At 38.6% G+C, this 18912-nt stretch overlaps 1 long non-coding RNA gene across 2 annotated transcripts in view; it reads right to left on the bottom strand.

The window, feature by feature from the left end:
- Positions 1-4254: 4254 nt before the first annotated feature.
- LOC128700177 (uncharacterized) overlaps positions 4255-18912 on the bottom strand; it is a 47890-nt gene continuing 33232 nt past the window's right edge. Inside the window, exons 2-3 of one of the 2 annotated variants that reach the window (XR_008408731.2) lie at positions 6842-7045; positions 4255-5040 (exon numbers count right to left, since the gene is read on the bottom strand). This is a non-coding gene — a long non-coding RNA (uncharacterized lncRNA). The remainder of the gene's footprint in view (positions 5041-6841; positions 7046-18912) is intronic. The other variant, XR_008408732.2, reaches the window with a different exon arrangement.

Raw genomic sequence — 18912 nt, 5'->3', positions numbered from 1 at the left:
ATATATACACACCCCTCTGGGTTTTCTTCTATTTTATTTCTAATTCTTGTTCTTGTTTATTTCCTCTTATCTCCATGGGGAAATGGAACAGAATTCTTCCTCTGTAAGCCATGCGTGTCGTAAGAGGCGACTAAAATGCCGGGAGCAAGGGGCTAGTAACCCCTTCTCCTGTATATATTACTAAATTTAAAAGGAGAAACTTCAGTTTTTTCTCTTGGGCCACCCCACCTCAGTGGGATACGGCTGGTACGTTGAAAGAAGAATAAATATATATATATATATATATATATATATATATATATATATATATATATATATATATATATATATATATATATATATATATATATATATATATATATGTATATATATATATATATATATCTCTCCTAGGTAGTAGGTTGGTAGACAGCAACCGCCCAGGGAGGTACTACCGCCCTGCCAAGTGAGTGTAAAACGAAAGCCTGTAATTGTTTTGCATGATGGTAGGATTGCTGGTGTCTTTTGTCTGTCTCATAAACATGCAAGATTTCAGGTATGTCTTGCTACTTCTACTTACACTTAGGTCACACTACACAAACATGTACAAGCATATATATACACACCCCTCTTGGTTTTCTGCTATTTTCTTTCTAGTTCTTGTTATTGTTTATTTCCTCTTACCTCCATGGGGAAGTGGAACAGAATTCTTCCTCCGTAAGCCATGCGTGTTGTAAGAGGCAACTAAAATGCCAGGGGCAAGGGGCTAGTAACCCCTTCTCCTGTATATATTACTAAATGTAAAAGGAGAAACTTTCGTTTTTCCTTTTGGGCCACCCTGCCTCGGTGGGATACGGCCAGTGTGTTGAAAGAATTGAAGAATATATATATATCTCCTAGGTAGTAGGTTGGTAGACAGCAACCGCCCAGGGAGGTACTACCGTCCTGTCAAGTGAGTGTAAAACGGAAGCCTGTAATTGTTTTACACGATGGTAGGATTGCTGGTGTCTTTTTTTTCTGTCTCATGAACATGCAAGATTTCAGGTACGTCTGGCTACTTCTACTTACACTTAGGTCACACTACACATACATGTACAAGCATATATATACACACCCCTTTGGGTTTTCTTCTATTTTCTTTCTAGTTCTTGTTCTTGTTTATTTCCTCTTACCTCCATGGGGAAGTGGAACAGAATTCTTCCTCCGTAAGCCATGCGTGTTGTAAGAGACAACTAAAATGCTGGGAGCAAGGGGCTAGTAACCCCTTCTCCTGTATATATTACTAAATGTAAAAGGAGAAATTTCGTTTCTCCTTTTATGCCACCCCACCTCAGTGGGATACGGCTGGTGCGTTGAAAGAAAGATATATATATATATTTATTTATTAATTTTTTTTTTTCAACAAACCGGCCGTATCCCACCTAGGCAGGGTGGCCCAAAAAGAAAAATAAGTTTCTCTTTTTTAAATTTAGTAATTTATACAGGAGAAGGGGTTAATAACCCCTTGCTCCCGGCATTTTAGTCGCCTTGTACAACATGCATGGCTTATGGAGGAAGAATTCTGTTCCACTTCCCCATGGAGATAAGAGGAAATAAACAAGAACTAGAAAGAAAATAGCAGAAAACCCAGAGGGGTGTGTGTGTATATATACGCTTGTACATGTATGTATAGTGTGACCTAAGTGTAAGTAAAAGTAGCAAGACGTACCTGAAATCTTGCATGTTTATGAGACAGAAAAAAGGACACCAGCAATCCTACCATCATGTAAAACAATTACAGGCATTCGTTTTGCACTCACTTGGCAGGACGGTAGTACCTCCCTGGGCAGTTGCTGTCTACCAACCTACTACCTAGTTATTTATTAATATATTTATTTATTAACACACTGGCTGTCTCACACTGAGGGAGGGTGATCCAAAACAGAAGAAACACTTTAGCCAGGCTAACACTACAGCTCAAATGCCCCTCCAAACCACAATATCCCCCTCCACTCTCCTTCAGGGGTGGGGATATTGCATTAACATTCTAGTTAACATTAGGTAAATGATTCTTAACATGCTGGACAACTGAACAATTTTGTGCATTCTTTCTTTCTTTCTTTCAACGTACCAGCCGTATCCCACTGAGGTGGGGTGGCCCAAAAGAAAAAACTGAAGTTTCTCCTTTTAAATTTAGTAATATATACAGGAGAAGGGGTTACTAGCCCCTTGCTCCCGGCATTTTAGTCGCCTCTTACGACACGCATGGCTTACAGAGGAAGAATTCTGTTCCACTTCCCCATGGAGATAAGAGGAAATAAACAAGAACAAGAATTAGAAAGAAAATAGAAGAAAACCCAGAGGGGTGTGTATATATATGCTTGTACATGTATGTGTAGTGTGACCTAAGTGTAAGTAGAAGTAGCAAGACTTACCTGTAATCTTGCATATTTATGAGACAGACAAAAGACACCAGCAATCCTACCATCATGTAAAACAATTACAGGCTTTCGTTTTACACTCACTTGGCAGGACGGTAGTACCTCCCTGGGCGGTTGCTGTCTACCAACCTACTACCTAGTTATTTATTAATATATTTATTTATTAACACACTGGCTGTCTCACACTGAGGGAGGGTGATCCAAAACAGAAGAAACACTTTAGCCAGGCTAACACTACAGCTCAAATGCCCCTCCAAACCACAATATCCCCCTCCACTCTCCTTCAGGGGTGGGGATATTGCATTAACTTTCTAGTTAACATTAGGTAAATGATTCTTAACATGCTGGACAACTGAACAATTTTGTGCATATCTAACTTAATTGTAGCACACATGATTACCTGTAAACCTGAGGATTATTGTGAGGATCATCATCCCTGTGGTCAGGTCCTGATCTTTGCAAGGAACTTCATATACAGCATATACATCAAGGTATTTGCTCTTTGAAACCACTGCTTACACTATTACTTATTTCGTTATGGGTAACAAAGTACAATTTTGAAAATAAATGGTATAAAATACCGACACAATGGAAACTTAAACACATATGCAGTTTAATTTGATCCTTTATTGACAACATTTCGCCCACACAGTGAGCTTTTTCAAGTCACAAACAGATCTGTTTGTGACTTGAAAAAGCCCACTGTGTGGGCGAAACGTTGTCAATAAAGGATCACATTAAACTGCATGTGTGTTTAAGTTTCCAAAGTACAATTTTGTTTTAGTATAACTATATTTCCATGTTTTTAAATCATCTTTTGTGGCAAGAAATTAATCATTTCAGTTTTATTTTGTTGCTTTTAGTTTTTTAATTGATTCTAAACAACTAAACCTTAAGAGGTGGCATGTTACTGAATTATTGTTATTTTTATAAGAGGAATATGAAGAAAGATATTCTTGATAAATTTGAATGAATGTTTCAAACAATAAATTTAGAGTGGGAGAAAGATGGCAGGTTACTCTTCCTTGATAACCTCATAATCAAAAGGAATTTACTAATTATTTACAATAACCCTATGCATTCAGCTGTTTATGCTTTTTTTTCAGTCACGATTCTAACTTGTACTGTCCACAAATGCTTAGAAGTTGTCGTAACAAAGAATGTCAATAGATTATCATTTTAATGAAACAGTATGTATCCTGTGTGCTACACTAGTAAACTCATTAAAATATCCTTCATAAAAAAATTTGAATGGGAGATATGCTTAAACAATATAATGATCTTCATAACACATGTTAAACCAAAATTAGAATATTAAAGGGAGTATGGTGTCCACACCTAAATAATATGAGGACAACCTAAAACACAGCCTCCAGAGAAAATAAAAGCAACAAACACAATGGAAAGTGACACTAAATTGTTAATTCTTTCCCACAAAACATGCATTGCAATATTTAAAGTAAAAGCTCAACAACAAAACTGTATCTCATTACCTTAATGTGTAACCAATGTTTTCAATAAACAAAAGATTCTCAATGTATCTGGTGTAAATGAAATTCCTTGTAAATACTGTAACCAGTCACAGGACAAATATTAAGAAATTTAATCACGAGAGCAAATACACATAAAAGATAAGACTGATTTGCAAAGGAGAGTTTAGTAGTTTAACAGCATGTTAACAATCTTTAAACCATAATATTTACTGGGAAGTAGCTTCCAATATAGAGAAAAACAAATTGCAAAAGTGCAAAATTATTTACTTGGCTATGATTGCATCACAATCCAATTTCAATGTCTTAAAAGGTATGACGGTAACTGGTGAAATGAATACCTTTGTCCTAATTACATTCATGGGGGCTCCCCATGAATGTAATAGTAATTTAGGAGACTTGCCTTGCCTATGCTTAAAAATTCCTTCTCTTCCTCATAATTTAGTTTGTGAATATATCATCAGTGTGAGATCAGAATATACGTGTATTCATTTTAGTTTACATTTTATTACCTTCATATGGGTTCTTTTGTGCATTTGTATATTCATCTATTTTTAAATTATCTTTGCTAGACATTACATTTAGCAAATTTGAGAATTATGTACATCATATCTTTGGACTACAATTTACCCTGGAAATTTCTCATTAACTTTTCTTTCTTTGCTGTTCATTGTATTTAATTTCATAACTTAATAATGTATTATCAATAAGCCATGTATGAGCATTTGGTTTTGTCACTAAACCCACACAATGAATATTTATGATTTTTTTTTTTATCTGGGAGTGCATATGAATAAACCAGAAAATGTAGGTAAGAATTTGTTCTAATGAACAGCTTCAGCATTTCCTATCTTGTATATAATGCAGTTACCTAACACCATAACACACACGATCACAAACCATTCATGAACTTCAGAACTGACATGTGGACAGTTTATGTAGCTATTTATTTCTTGGATTTACATGAACACTGTCCTTGGGTCTACGTGGTGGTGGCACAGGGCTGTCAGGAAGTGGTGTTGCTGCTCCAGCCGAGGTGACAACAGCGGAGGTTTTGCGTGGCGTCTTAAAGGATAACTTCTTATTACCACGTGGAGAAGAACCACTTACATTGTCATCGTTACTGTTCATGTGGTCCATCAAAAACACACCTATGAAAAGACAGATAGAGTTTCTGAGATATGAATATACATATGCTTAAAGAAACTCAGAATTTTCAAAAGCAACTTTTGCATCTCTTAAACTTTAAAGAACAACTTTTTGCTCATCTTATATCGATGACAGTCAACAATACTTTCCATTTAAACTACAATTCAGTATCAAGAAAAAGATACATGTATTAATTTGTTTTATGCTAGAGATTGACCATCACTAATCTGGCATCATTGGGACCTGTAGGGTGCTGGAGTAGTGATTTTGCCAGATTACAGAGTGGTTAGGTTAGAATATGCTTAACCCAGTGGTGATATTTATGCATCAGTGATTTCACCCAATTTATGCCCTATTTTTGGCCCATTCCATTGTTCCAGTCTACCAAACTTGTTGCTATTTTGCTAGCATTCCTTCAGTTCTGTCGATTGAGTACAAGAAACTGCCCATTAACCTATTTCAACTACTCAATAAAATGATCAAAAATTGGTAATTTGGCCAATTTCACACAATTTCAAGAGAAGCCAATTATAAAATAGGGTCCGAAATAAACAATGCGGACATTCCTGGCACTAAAATAACATTTTCTCTGTTCATTAGTCACATCTCCAGGCCCCTCTTACATTACTCTTGCTGTAAATTTTGAATGTTTTCACACAAAAAATCGATTTCCTTTTATGCAGACTACTGCATTATTGTAATAACTGTATAAATAATGTCAACCCATTTGTGACCGTGTATTAGACCAGCCAGTTGGACACGTATTAGATGATGATGCCATCTGTTTACTCTTGAACACTGGCAAAAATTGAACTTTGTGCTCAATTTTAAGTTACTTTCCTTCATGAAACCAATCAACAACATATCTGCTTCTGTAATATATCTTCCACTCTATCAAATAAAACCAAAAACGATGAGAATAAAACCATAAAAACCATACAAAAATACACTGCAAGGTTGCTGTTTTACACCAAAAACACGTTCGCAATTTTTTCTCAGTATGCACTGCGTGCTGCAGGATATTTTTTTTTTGTGTATAGTGCACACTTACTGCACAGGCCCAAATTTACCAGTCACAGCTTATCTGAGTGAGCTGAGCTCATGGTGACCAACAGTGGCTTCAAAGCCACCTTATCTTTTAGGGACAATGTACGGTGTATGTGCTTTACACATCGAGAAGTATTTCTTTTATTTGTTGGAGCCATGACTAGGGTTAAAAGTGAGCAGGTTATAAAAATAAATGGAGAAAAAGAAATTGGACTAACTTATGTAGCAAGTAGCACCACCAAACAGTAGTGGCAGGTTGGTATGGCAATCCCGGAAATTTGAAATTATGCTAGCCGAAATTAGTGCTGGATTACTGATGGAACCGAATTACTGATTGCCGGATTAGTGATGGCTGATCTGTAATACAGTACTTGAATAGTTAAAAAGATGGCTTTATTTATCACTCATTTCAATTATGTGCTTTTGCATGATCTAGGATGGAAAGTAGCCAAATCAAATAATTCTAAAATGAATAATGGACTTAAGAAGAACAATGGACATAAACCCCAAAATACTAAAAAAAAATCCTAACTCTGTGAGGAAAAAAGATGAAGCAGATATAACAGCAGTAAAATGCTGTTACATGGTACAATGATCCCTACAAATTCACAAATTCACTGATGTATAACAAATTATATTTCAGATTTTGGTTCATTTTGTGATTTTGGAGGCCAAGCATTTTTAAACATTGCTCTAATATTGACATAATCCTTAATTATTATTATTATTATAATCAAAAAGAAGCACTACACCTACAAGGGTCATACAGTGCAGCAGGGCAGGGAAGAGTGCAGGGGTATTGGGTATCAAGAGGGAGACGGATTATTATTAGGTCAGAGAGTGCAGCAGGGCAGTGGATAGTGCAGGAGTAGAGTATAGCATGAGATTGAGGTAGAAAGGGCTGTGAGGAGTGCTAGAGGCATCATCATCATCATCGGAGTTTGTGCAGTAAATCAGCCGCTGTTAAAAAGTCAACGAGAAAGTTTGGGTTAATGGACAGAAGTTAAAGTAAGGGCAGTAGAGTGGTGATGATGATGTTGGAGGTCAATTCTACATGCTTGTTGATAGAGTGGGCAGTCCAACAGAATATGGCTAACAGAAATTGGAACCTAACAATTCTCACAGAGTGGAACAAGGCACTTCTCCATGAGAAACCCTGAGTAGGATGAGGGTGGCCGATGTGAAGATGGGAGAGAGTAGTCTCCCAACCTCGACACTTATGAGAAGAAGATGGCTAGAAACCTATACAGTGGACCCTCCCTTTTTGTTGGGCTCTGTTTTCACTCATTTCTGTTATCTCCGATTTTTTCTGTAAAGTTATTGGCTCTGTTTTCATTGCTTTCCTCCGTTCTTGTCAGTGGTATGGTAAAAAACATTGGCTCAGTTTCTGTTGCTTTCCTCCATTCTCGTCAGTGGTATGGTAGATGTCCAAGTGTGCTGTGCACACAACCTCCCACACATGCATTCTGAGGAGGCAGTGTCGCTTTGTTTATGGGTAAGTGAACATTATCCTGCGAGGCCACAGGAAACATTTTGTAATAATTCATTGTTTTTTGCACTTGTTTATTGCTAAATAAGCCACCATGGGCCCAAAGAAAGCTGCTTGTGCCAGCCCGTTGATAATGAAAGTGAAAAACACGATAGAATTCAAGAAAAATCTCGTAGAAAAAGTACCAAGCTGGAGGAGGAAGAGAGAGGGGAGAATGTGCCTTCTTCAGTGATTCTACGATACATACGATACTAAAGCAGCAGGACTCGATAAAGGTTATAGCACCAGCCAGCGATAAAGTGTAGTATTAACAGTGTAGGAAATAAGTGATTAAGTGATAGAAAAAAGATGACACGAAACTGACTCCTCCAATGTTATTGGAGGAGTCAGCATCTCCAAGGTACAGTAAGTGTAAATATTTCTTATATATAAATTAAAATGTAAATATTTCTTATTTATAAATTACGTACATTGGTTGTGTGAATAGTGTTTGTGGCTTTTGCTGCCGCCTACACTACCACTAATATGTACAGTTTCTCTCATTAGCCCTTATAAACCCAACAACATCACCACCACCACTTATTCCTCACATACATAACGACATATTTTATTCATTCTAGAGTATATATCATGTTTCTATGTTATTAATATTGTTTACTGTGTCATATTAGATGAATTGTGATAGATAAATAAGCCGTGGAATACAGGTCTCTATAAAATGCATTTTTTTATACTTTTGGATGTCTGAAACAGATTAATTGGATTTACATTATTTCTTATGGGGAAAATGGCTTCAGTTTTAGTCGATTTCACATTTCGTTGGAGACTCTGGAATGAATTAAAGATGAAAAGGGAAGGTCCATTGTACTTGGTTTAACAGAACATAATTTGTTATGTAGCAGATCAGACCAACGTTGTTGCCAATGGGTGCAAAGGTGGATAGCAATTACAGCAAAACAGTCTGTGAATGTACTGTTCACAGTGTCTGCCTGTTCATTGCCCTATATGTCAACATGACCAGGGACCCAACGAAAAACAATATCTTTGTGCTTGCTAGATACGGCATAACCAAAGTTGGATATGAAAAACCAGGGGATGAGGTATAGCCTGTAAAGCACTAAAGAGTCTGAAATGGCCACAAATGGTGACACAGGCATAGATGCAATACAGATAAGTGCTATGAGAATGGCATACAATTCAGCCATAAAAATGCTAGCTGAAGATAATAAATGCCCTCGAACGATGCTGTCCGGATTATTATTATTATAATCTGAAAGAAGCGCTAAACCAGAAGGGTTATACAGCACAGCACAGCAGGGAAGGATGCAGGGGTAATGGGTGGTAAGAGGGAAAGGGACTACCTCATGGGCACATACCTGAATACACTATTCCTAACTCCTACCAACCCAACAAAAGTCTCGCTCATCATCAACACCCTTAAAAACAACGCAGGAGACATAAACAACTTGCCAACTTTTATTTACAAAATAGCTTCTCAAGTATTGTCACCAATTATTGCAACACTCTTTAACAAATCCATTGAATCCTTCACCTTCCCAGCGACTCTCAAACTAACGAGGGTCACCCCGGTCCACAAAGGAGGTGACCAAGCTGACTTGAATAACTACTGACCAATATCTAACTTACCACTGCTCTCTAAAATATTTGAAAAATTAATTCATAGATTCCCACCTTGTCTCACACAACATACTAAACCCCTGTCAGTTTGGATTCAGGAATAATAAAAGCACAAATGATACTATCATACACATGCTAGAAATAATATATACAGCTCTCAAGAAGAAAGATGTCCCACTGAGAATTTTAATTGATTTACATAAAGCTTCTGATACAGTCGACCATGAACTGCTGCACACAAAATTAACACACTATGGTATAAGAGGCCACTCCCTCAACTACTTAAAGTCATACCTTAGTAACAGAAGCCAATATGTGTACACAAATGGTGCAAACTCTTCCACTCAACCAATCACAGTAGGAGTCCCACAGGGAAGTGTCCTTGGACGATTCCTCTTTCTCATTTACATCAATGACCTACCGAATGCATCACAGCTACTCAAACCCATATTACTTGCAGATGACACAATAAACGTTTTCTCCCACCCAAACCCAGTCATACTCGCCAATACTGTCAATGCCGAATTGCAGAAAATATCTGCCTGGATGATGACTAATAAACTTAACCTGAATACTGACAAAACCTATTTCATTCAGTTTGGAAACAGCTGTATATGGTCAACTTAACATAACGCTAAACGGATCACCCATCACAAGACTCACAGACGGAAAATTCCTAGGAATCCACCATGACAGTAGCCCAAAATTCCAGACACATATACAACAAATTTCCAAGAAAATCTCTAAGACAGTAGGCATACTATCAAAGATACAGTACTATGTTCCACAATCAGTTTTCCTTGCACTGTATCATTCACTCATCTACCCTTATCTCACATATGGAATTTGTGCATGGGGACCAACAACATTAAATCACCTAAGACCACTAATAACACAGCAAAAGGCTGCAGTCAGAATGATAACAAATTCTCACTCCCGACAGCATACCCCATCAATATTCAAAAGTCTAAATCTGCTCACCATGAAGAACATCCATACTTATTCATGTGCCTATTACGTACATAGAACAATACACGCAAACATAAACCCTCCACTCAAACTTCTCCTCACCAACCTTAACAGGACACACGACCATAACACAAGACACGGACCTCTTTTTGATGTACCTCGTGTCCATATCACACTGTGTAAAAACTCGATGCACATAAAGGGCCCCAAAATTTGGAATTCATTACCAGAAAATACTAAAGAAACCCGGTCTGAAAATCAATTTAAGACTCTTTCTCAAAAACCACTTAACCCTTTCAGGGTCCATGTCGTAGTTCTACAGCTTTGAGTTGAGGGTCCAAACCGTAGATCTACATCATGAGCTCAGCTCACTCTGATAAGCTGTGAGTGGTATATTTGGGCCTAGATATGAGAGAATACATCTATGTGGTAAGTGTGCACCACATAAAACATACCCTGCAGCACACAGTGCATAATGAGAGAAAAAACTGAGACCGTAATTTTTGATTAAAACAATGATTTTACAGTGTTTTTTATATGTTTTTATAGTTGTATTTGCAATTTCTTGGTCTCATTTGATAGAATGGAAGATATATTACAGAAATAGAGATGATTTTGATTGATTTTAATACTGGAAATGGCTTGAAACTGAGCTCAAAGTAGCGGTGTACACTTTGAAATTTGGCCTCTGGACCCTGCAAGGGTTAATCACCCTAGACTAAATACTCAATATTTAACTTTACCAATAAATCCCCCAATCACCAAAATCTTAAAACTTCAAGACTAAGACGACAAAGTTCATACATTGACTAATACTACATAGTAGTATAAATACCTACCCAAAACAGTATTGCCCTACACCAAATTGTAGCATTCTCATACTGTAAACTACCTTTAGCAAATCACAATGTTATATTCCCATAATATAATTTCAATAATTACTTTTGAACCTATTGTCCATTGTCCACAGGAATATAATTGAATCATGTTTCATAAAAAGCATTTTTGAAAATATGAATGTATCCTTTGGTTTATATAACTTAGATTCATTTATAATAAATAGAACTATTGTACAACTATGATAATTTTTTCTAGTATTAAGTAGTCAGTAAGCCATTAAATTAAGTTGGCCCATAATGCCTAGGCATAATAGAGGCTCTCTTTGCACTGCAACCCATTATTGTAAATACATAACCTCAATGTACTACTTGCAAAGAAATAAATAAATTTGAATTTGAAGTTGAAACACCAGGGATTCAATGATGTCATGTCGTATTAACACTCCCCTTCTAATAGGAAAGTGATGGATGTGGCCACAATTGGTCAAGGAAATATAAAAAACCTCAATAATAACCCATTTGTAACATTTGTGCAACATCCTCTCATTTCTGATACTATTGGTAGTGTCATTCTGCCAGAATGTCTGATAAACTATGCCCTAAGTAAAGAGAAACGATTCTGGAATATGTGTAATACGTATTCAGTAGGCTGGCTAGGTGGCTGAATGCTGGCTGGCTGGCTGGCTGGCTTTGGCTCTCTCCGACTGTGTATATCTGTCTGTCTAAATCTGTCTATATCTCTATTTGTCTATATCTCTATTTGTCTATATCTCTATCTGTCTATATCTCTGTCTCTCTCTCACATGTACACATAAGTACAATTATGCCTAATGTAAATTACCTAGGATAACCCAAAAGTTCCAGGCAAAGTGCTAAACAGTGCTTGCAGATATAAGACATAAAAAGCATGACTGGCAAGTAATATGCATTATCACTTCTGCATCGTGTGTAATACCTGTTGATTTATGAGCCACTCTTTGAGACTGAGAGACAAGCAGACAGAAAGACACACACAGGCAGACAGACACACACACACATGCAGACAGAAAGACTGAGATACACAGGCAGACAGAAAGACAGACAAGAAGATAGACATAGACAGATAGACAGACAGACATACATGTTTGTGTGTAACAGTGAAAACAAATAAAGCCAGGGTTCTCTGCAGCAGTGCTTCATCATCACGTGTCACCCCACTGCTTACCGTCAGCAGTTTAGTGACTCGTCATAAACACCATGCTTCAAGAAGTTTCATATATACTCCAGCATGTCTAAAACATTGCTGAGACCTATAAATACTTTGTATATATTACTAGACAATAGTAAATGACTAAGGCAGGTGAAAATATTCACCTGTCAGTGTGTTTGTGACTATTTCAGTACCTAATACAGTGGACCCCCGGTTAACGATATTTTTTCACTCCAGAAGTATGTTCAGGTGCCAGTACTGACCGAATTTGTTCCCATAAGGAATATTGTGAAGTAGATTAGTCCATTTCAGACCCCCAAACATACACGTACAAATGCACTTACATAAATACACTTACATAATTGGTCGCATTCGGAGGTGATCGTTATGCGGGGGTCCACTGTATTAGTGTCTTGAACAAATATTGGCTATGAAATCACAAGAACTATTATAAATCTTAATTATCAGAACATAAAAATTATATAAATTAAAATAAAAACGAGACAAAAAGGTATATCGGTAACACTTCTGCAAGTGGCAGGACTCCATAATGCCGTCAGGCGAGCATCCAGCGCCAACTTCACGGTCTTATATCTCGGTAAATACTGGTCCTAAACATTTTTTTTTGGTCTTATAACACAGAAAATTGCCCTGTTTAAGAAAAAAAAATATTTTCAAAATACTCGGAGTGCTGTGTGAGTGAGCGTAGATCTACATTTGGACAGTTTAAGGGTTAATTAAGAAAAACAAAAACAATTTTTTTTTTCAAAACATTCGGAGCGCTGAGCGAGAGAACATAGATCTACATTTGGACAGTGAAGGGGTTAAAGGAGGGGTTTGGGTTATTTGCTGTTTAGTGGAACATCTAAACTGTCATATTTATGTGCATCTCACAAAATAGTAATAGTGTGAATGATGGTGAAACTGTTTCCTTTTTGGGTCACCCCACCTCAGTGGGAGATAGCTAGCATTAAAAAAAAAAGCCAAATTGTTAAACATTCTATTTTTACAAATACAAATTTTTATTTCTTTGCAAAGGTTGCAATGTGTGATTTACATTTTATAAAGTGCTGTACATACTTAACAAAGCTACTAACATGCCTGTCTCAGTACTAGTAACGTAGTAACCAGTTACCAGTAACCAGTGTCCGTTGACTCACGACCAACCGTCTTGAGCCACGGTCTTCATATTGTGCTGAGCTGACACTAATTCAAAAGACCCACTACGGGGTACTGGCCATTCATTCCAATGTTCTACTTATGTATCTATAATGTTTCATGTTGTGTACTTTGACATTGTATAGAATCAGCCCAAGCCGTGTACCTGCCATCTCTAGTTTGTATTAGTTGTATGTCGGGACGACATACGTTAGCGTCGCCGAGCTCTCAGTACTAGTAACGTAGTAACCAGTTACCAGTAACCAGTGTCCGTTGACTCACGACCAACCGTCTTGAGCCACGGTCTTCATATTGTGCTGAGCTGACACTAATTCAAAAGACCCACTACGGGGTACTGGCCAGCCGGCTAGGCAGTTTTACGAGTGTAGCCAAGGAGATAGGTACGGCTGCGGGCTCTGTCCACATATCAGTAATTATACGTATAACAGCCTACGTCAGTATTTCTACCCTAATCCACGTATCGAACTCCCACATGATACCTGAGCATTTCAGGCAGACTAATACTAATGCTTACACACTTTTAAAACTTGACATAGATTATATAGTATAGTTTTATTATTTAATCCTATTACTAAAATATTTTTATTATTATTATCACACTGGCCGATTCCCACCAAGGCAGGGTGGCCCGAAAAAGAAAAACTTTCACCATCATTCACTCCATCACTGTCTTGCCAGAAGGGTGCTTTACACTACAGTTTTTAAGCTGCAACATTAACACCCCTCCTTCAGAGTGCAGGCACTGTACTTCCCATCTCCAGGACTCAAGTCCGGCCTGCCGGTTTCCCTGAACCCCTTCATAAATGTTACTTTGCTCACACTCCAACAGCACGTCAAGTATTAAAAACCATTTGTCTCCATTCACTCCTATCAAACACGCTCACGCATGCCTGCTGGAAGTCCAAGCCCCTTGCTCACAAAACCTCCTTGACCCCCTCCCTCCAACCTTTCCTAAGCCGACCCCTACACCGCCTTCCTTCCACTACAGACTGATACACTCTTGAAGTCACTCTGTTTCGCTCCATTCTCTCTACATGTCCGAATCACCTCAACAACCCTTCCTCAGCCCTCTGGACAACAGTTTTGGTAATCCCGCACCTCCTCCTAACTTCCAAACTACGAATTCTCTGCATTATATTCACACCACACATTGCCCTCAGACATGACATCTCCACTGCCTCCAGCCTTCTCCTCGCTGCAACATTCATCACCCATGCTTCACACCCATATAAGAGCGTTGGTAAAACTATACTCTCATACATTCCCCTCTTTGCCTCCAAGGACAAAGTTCTTTGTCTCCACAGACTCCTAAGTGCACCACTCACCCTTTTCCCCTCATCAATTCTATGATTCACCTCATCTTTCATAGACCCATCCGCGGACACGTCCACTCCCAAACATCTGAATACATTCACCTCCTCCATACTCTCTCCCTCCAATCTGATATCCAATCTTTCATCACCTAATCTTTTTGTTATCCTCATAACCTTACTCTTTCCTGTATTCACTTTTAATTTTCTTCTTTTGCACACCCTACCAAATTCATCCACCAATCTCTGCAACTTCTCTTCAGAATCTCCCAAGAGCACAGTGTCATCAGCAAAGAGCAACTGTGACAACTCCCACTTTATGTGTGATTCTTTATCTTTTAACTCCACGCCTCTTGCCAAGACCCTTGCATTTACTTCTCTTACAACCCCATCTATAAATATATTAAACAACCACGGTGACATCACACATCCTTGTCTAAGGCCTACTTTTACTGGGAAATAATTTCCCTCTTTCCTACATACTCTAACTTGAGCCTCACTATCCTCGTAAAAACTCTTCACTGCTTTCAGTAACCTACCTCCTACACCATACACCTGCAACATCTGCCACATTGCCCCCCTATCCACCCTGTCAAATGCCACAAAGACCTCTTTAGCCTTATCTAAATACTGTTCACTTATATGTTTCACTGTAAACACCTGGTCCACACACCCCTTACCTTTCCTAAAGCCTTCTTGTTCATCTGCTATCCTATTCTCCGTCTTACTCTTAATTCTTTCAATAATAACCCTACCATACACTTTACCAGGTATACTCAACAGACTTATCCCCCTATAATTTTTGCACTCTCTTTTGTCCCCTTTGCCTTTATACAAAGGAACTATGCATGCTCTCTGCCAATCCCTAGGTACCTTACCCTCTTCCATACATTTATTAAATAATTGCACCAACCACTCCAAAACTATATCCCCACCTGCTTTTAACATTTCTATCTTTATCCCATCAATCCCGGCTGCCTTACCCCCTTTCATTTTACCTACTGCCTCACGAACTTCCCCCACACTCACAACTGGCTCTTCCTCACTCTGCTTCAGAATCTCCACGACTATGGTGCTCTTCGCACCTACTCCTAGGTTGAGGGACTGATTACCTCGTCTTCTGTACATAGTTCTACTGTCTTCAAGTTATGTCCTAGAATTTGTATTGATAAAGCCACTGGATGGCGAAACGTCTACAATAAAGATACCCAGATGTTGCACATGTGTCTTAATTTCATCTTGTCGGTATTATATACCATTCTTACACATTTCCTCTTATCTCCACGGGGAAGTGGAACAGAATTCTTCCTCCATAAGCCACGCGTGTTGTAAGAGGCGACTAAAATGCCGGGAGCAAGGGGCTAGTAACCCCTTCTCCTGTATAAATTACTAAATTTAAAAAGAGAAACTTTCGTTTTTCTTTTTGGGCCACCCTGCCTTGGTGGGATACAGCCGGTTTGTTAAAAAAAAAATGAAATGTTTTTCTAGTTGTCGGAGTGTCGGAAAGAAAAACATTTTCTCTTGTGGAGAAATTTTCTCCAGGAGGGGGGTATCAGCCCCCTTCAGCCCTTTCAGCCCCCTCAGCCCCTTTCAGCCCTGAGGGTCCAAGCCCTCTCAAAAGGGGCGAGCGTCTTGTTTACTGCTAGAGTGAGTAATTGATCACAGATGCTATGCCACGTAGTCAAATGACCTCTGCTCCTTACAGCGGTGTTGCAAAGTGTATTTTTATAAGAGACAGTACATTCTTACTTTAGCAGGACAATTAAGGAAAATCCTGCTCCCACTTTATTACCATAGTAAAGATAGTGTACATTGTTGTCTATGCTTAAGACAGCAAGAAACAAACATTCTGCTTTGCTTCATCGAGGAGGTGACAAGGATGCAAGGTACTAGGTCAGTGTTTTTTTGCGTATTAGGGGAGCAACGGCTTGGGACGGTGTGGCATCGCCAGACTATCTTTGACTCTAGGGAGAGTGACACTGACGCCAGGATAACTAGCAAAGAACACTGATCTGTGCGTTAGTGTGAACAAAGTGTCTCAAACACAATAAACGTAAGAGAAGTGTGATCAGCTTCTCTTGTGATACATTGTGAACAATAAAGACAAATCTTGTGGAACATAGTGTACCAGTGTGCGTTTCCTAGACAATGGAAGACGTGGACATCCAAGGACACTTCAGCTTCTATCAAGTCACCGATACCTGTCGAAGGTGTTGAGAACACCATAGCTCACGCTACAAGAGCAAGGTATGTTACGAATTTCTTGTAGATCGGGGGACTGCGCAGTTCTTGAGTCGCAAGGAGTTTGTAATCAACCTATAGTCGGCAGTAAGGTGTGGACTTTTGAGTCCAAACAAGTACGTACATCGTCAGCCACCAGTGTATGAAATATGCTGACATAACACCCCCTAGGGGTAATTTAACTTACAAATTATATATTTTTTGACAGCCCATGTTGACATGGTTTCGACAGCTTCTAGACCTCGTCTGCAGGGGCGGCTGTGTAGACGATTTGCTGTCATTTATCAGCTAAGTGTTTCCTATATTTATATATATAAATTACACATAGCTGGTAAGGCCAATATCTTCAACATCTCTAGTTCACCACCAAAAAAATGTATACACAATAATATTACTGGGGGTAACTGGTGGTAAAGAGGGAGAGAAAGCTTGCATTGTGTTGAGTGATGAAAGTTGCAATGAGGAGAAGGCTGGAGGCAGTGGAGATGTCATGTCTGAGGGCAATGTGTGGTGTGAATATAATGCAGAGAATTTGTAGTTCGGAAATTAGGAGAAGGCGTGGGATTACCAAAATTATTATCCAGAGGGCTGAGGAGGGGTTGTTGAGGTGGTTCGGACATGTAGAGAAAATGGAACAAAACAGAATGACTTTGAGAGTGTATAAATCTGTAGTGGGAAGGCAGGGGTAGGGTTGGTCTAGGAAGGGTTGGAGGGAGGGGGTAAAGGAGGTTTTGTGTGCGAGGGGCTTGGACTTCCAGAAAGCGTCCATGAGCGTATTTGATAGGAGTGAATGGAGACAAATGGTTTTTAATACTTGATGTGCTGTTGGAGTGTGAGCAAAGTAACATTTATGAAGGGATTCAGGGAAACCGGCAGGCCGGACTTGAGTCCTGGAGATGGGAAGTACAGTGTCTACACTCTGAAGGAGGGGTGTTAATGCTGCAGTTTTATAACTGTAGTGTAAAGCACCCCTCTGGCAAGACAGTGATGGAGTGAATGATGATGAAATTTTTTCATTTATCAGGCCACCCTGCTTTGGTGGGAATCGGCCGATGTGTTAATAATAAAAAATAAAAAAATAAAAACATTATTATCATTATTATTATCATCATAATACAAACACTTTAAATTGCACACAATGTAAGTGTATACAGCCTCTCCTCACTTAGCAATGGAGTTCCATTCCTAAGACGATGTCGGTAAACAAATTTGTCACTAAGTGAGGAGCATACTACAGTGGTACCCCGAGTGACATACTAAAATAACAAGTTCTCTGTTGGTTAGTCACATCCCCAGACCCCTCTTATATTTCTTTGGCTTTCCACTTTGAATTTTTATTCTTACAAAAAAATAAGATTTACTATTATGCAGACTACTGCATTAGTGTAGAAATGGTATAAATAATATCAGCACACTTGTGAAAGAATATTAGACTCACCAGTTGATGTGTATTGGATGCTTGGCATGATTTGTTTACTTTTGAACTTCGGTAAAAATCGAACATTTCTGCTACTTCATTGTACTTTTCATTGTAAAACCAGTCCAAATCATCTCAATTTCTGTAATATGTCTTCCATTCTATAAAATGAGACCAAGAAAACTAGAATACAACATTAATACCACATGAAAATACAGTGCAAAGTTGCTGTTTTAATCCAAAAACACAAAGTTTTTTTTTTCTCATTACGCACTGTGTGCTGCAGGATTTTTTTTATACTGCTCACACTGGCCACATAGACCTATTCTTTCATATGTAGGCCTACCAGCTTTCTCTCACTAGATTTGAGGGCGCTAGAATTTAGGTGTATAGTACGTCAAAAACCCTGGGTCGTAAGACGTACTAGTACGTCCGAAACCCCCAAAGGGTTAAATCGCTTGACCAAGAAAAGGCTGTGGGCCCAGACAAGTTGAGCCCAAGATTGCTGAGATGTGCAGACCAGCTAGCAGCACCTCTAACTCGCATTTTTCTGCAC

Source organism: Cherax quadricarinatus, chromosome 20 (assembly GCF_038502225.1).
Source record: "Cherax quadricarinatus isolate ZL_2023a chromosome 20, ASM3850222v1, whole genome shotgun sequence".
NCBI lineage: Eukaryota > Metazoa > Arthropoda > Malacostraca > Decapoda > Parastacidae > Cherax > Cherax quadricarinatus.
Note: the sequence above shows the minus strand (reverse complement) of the source record. Positions and strands in the feature narration are given on the sequence as shown.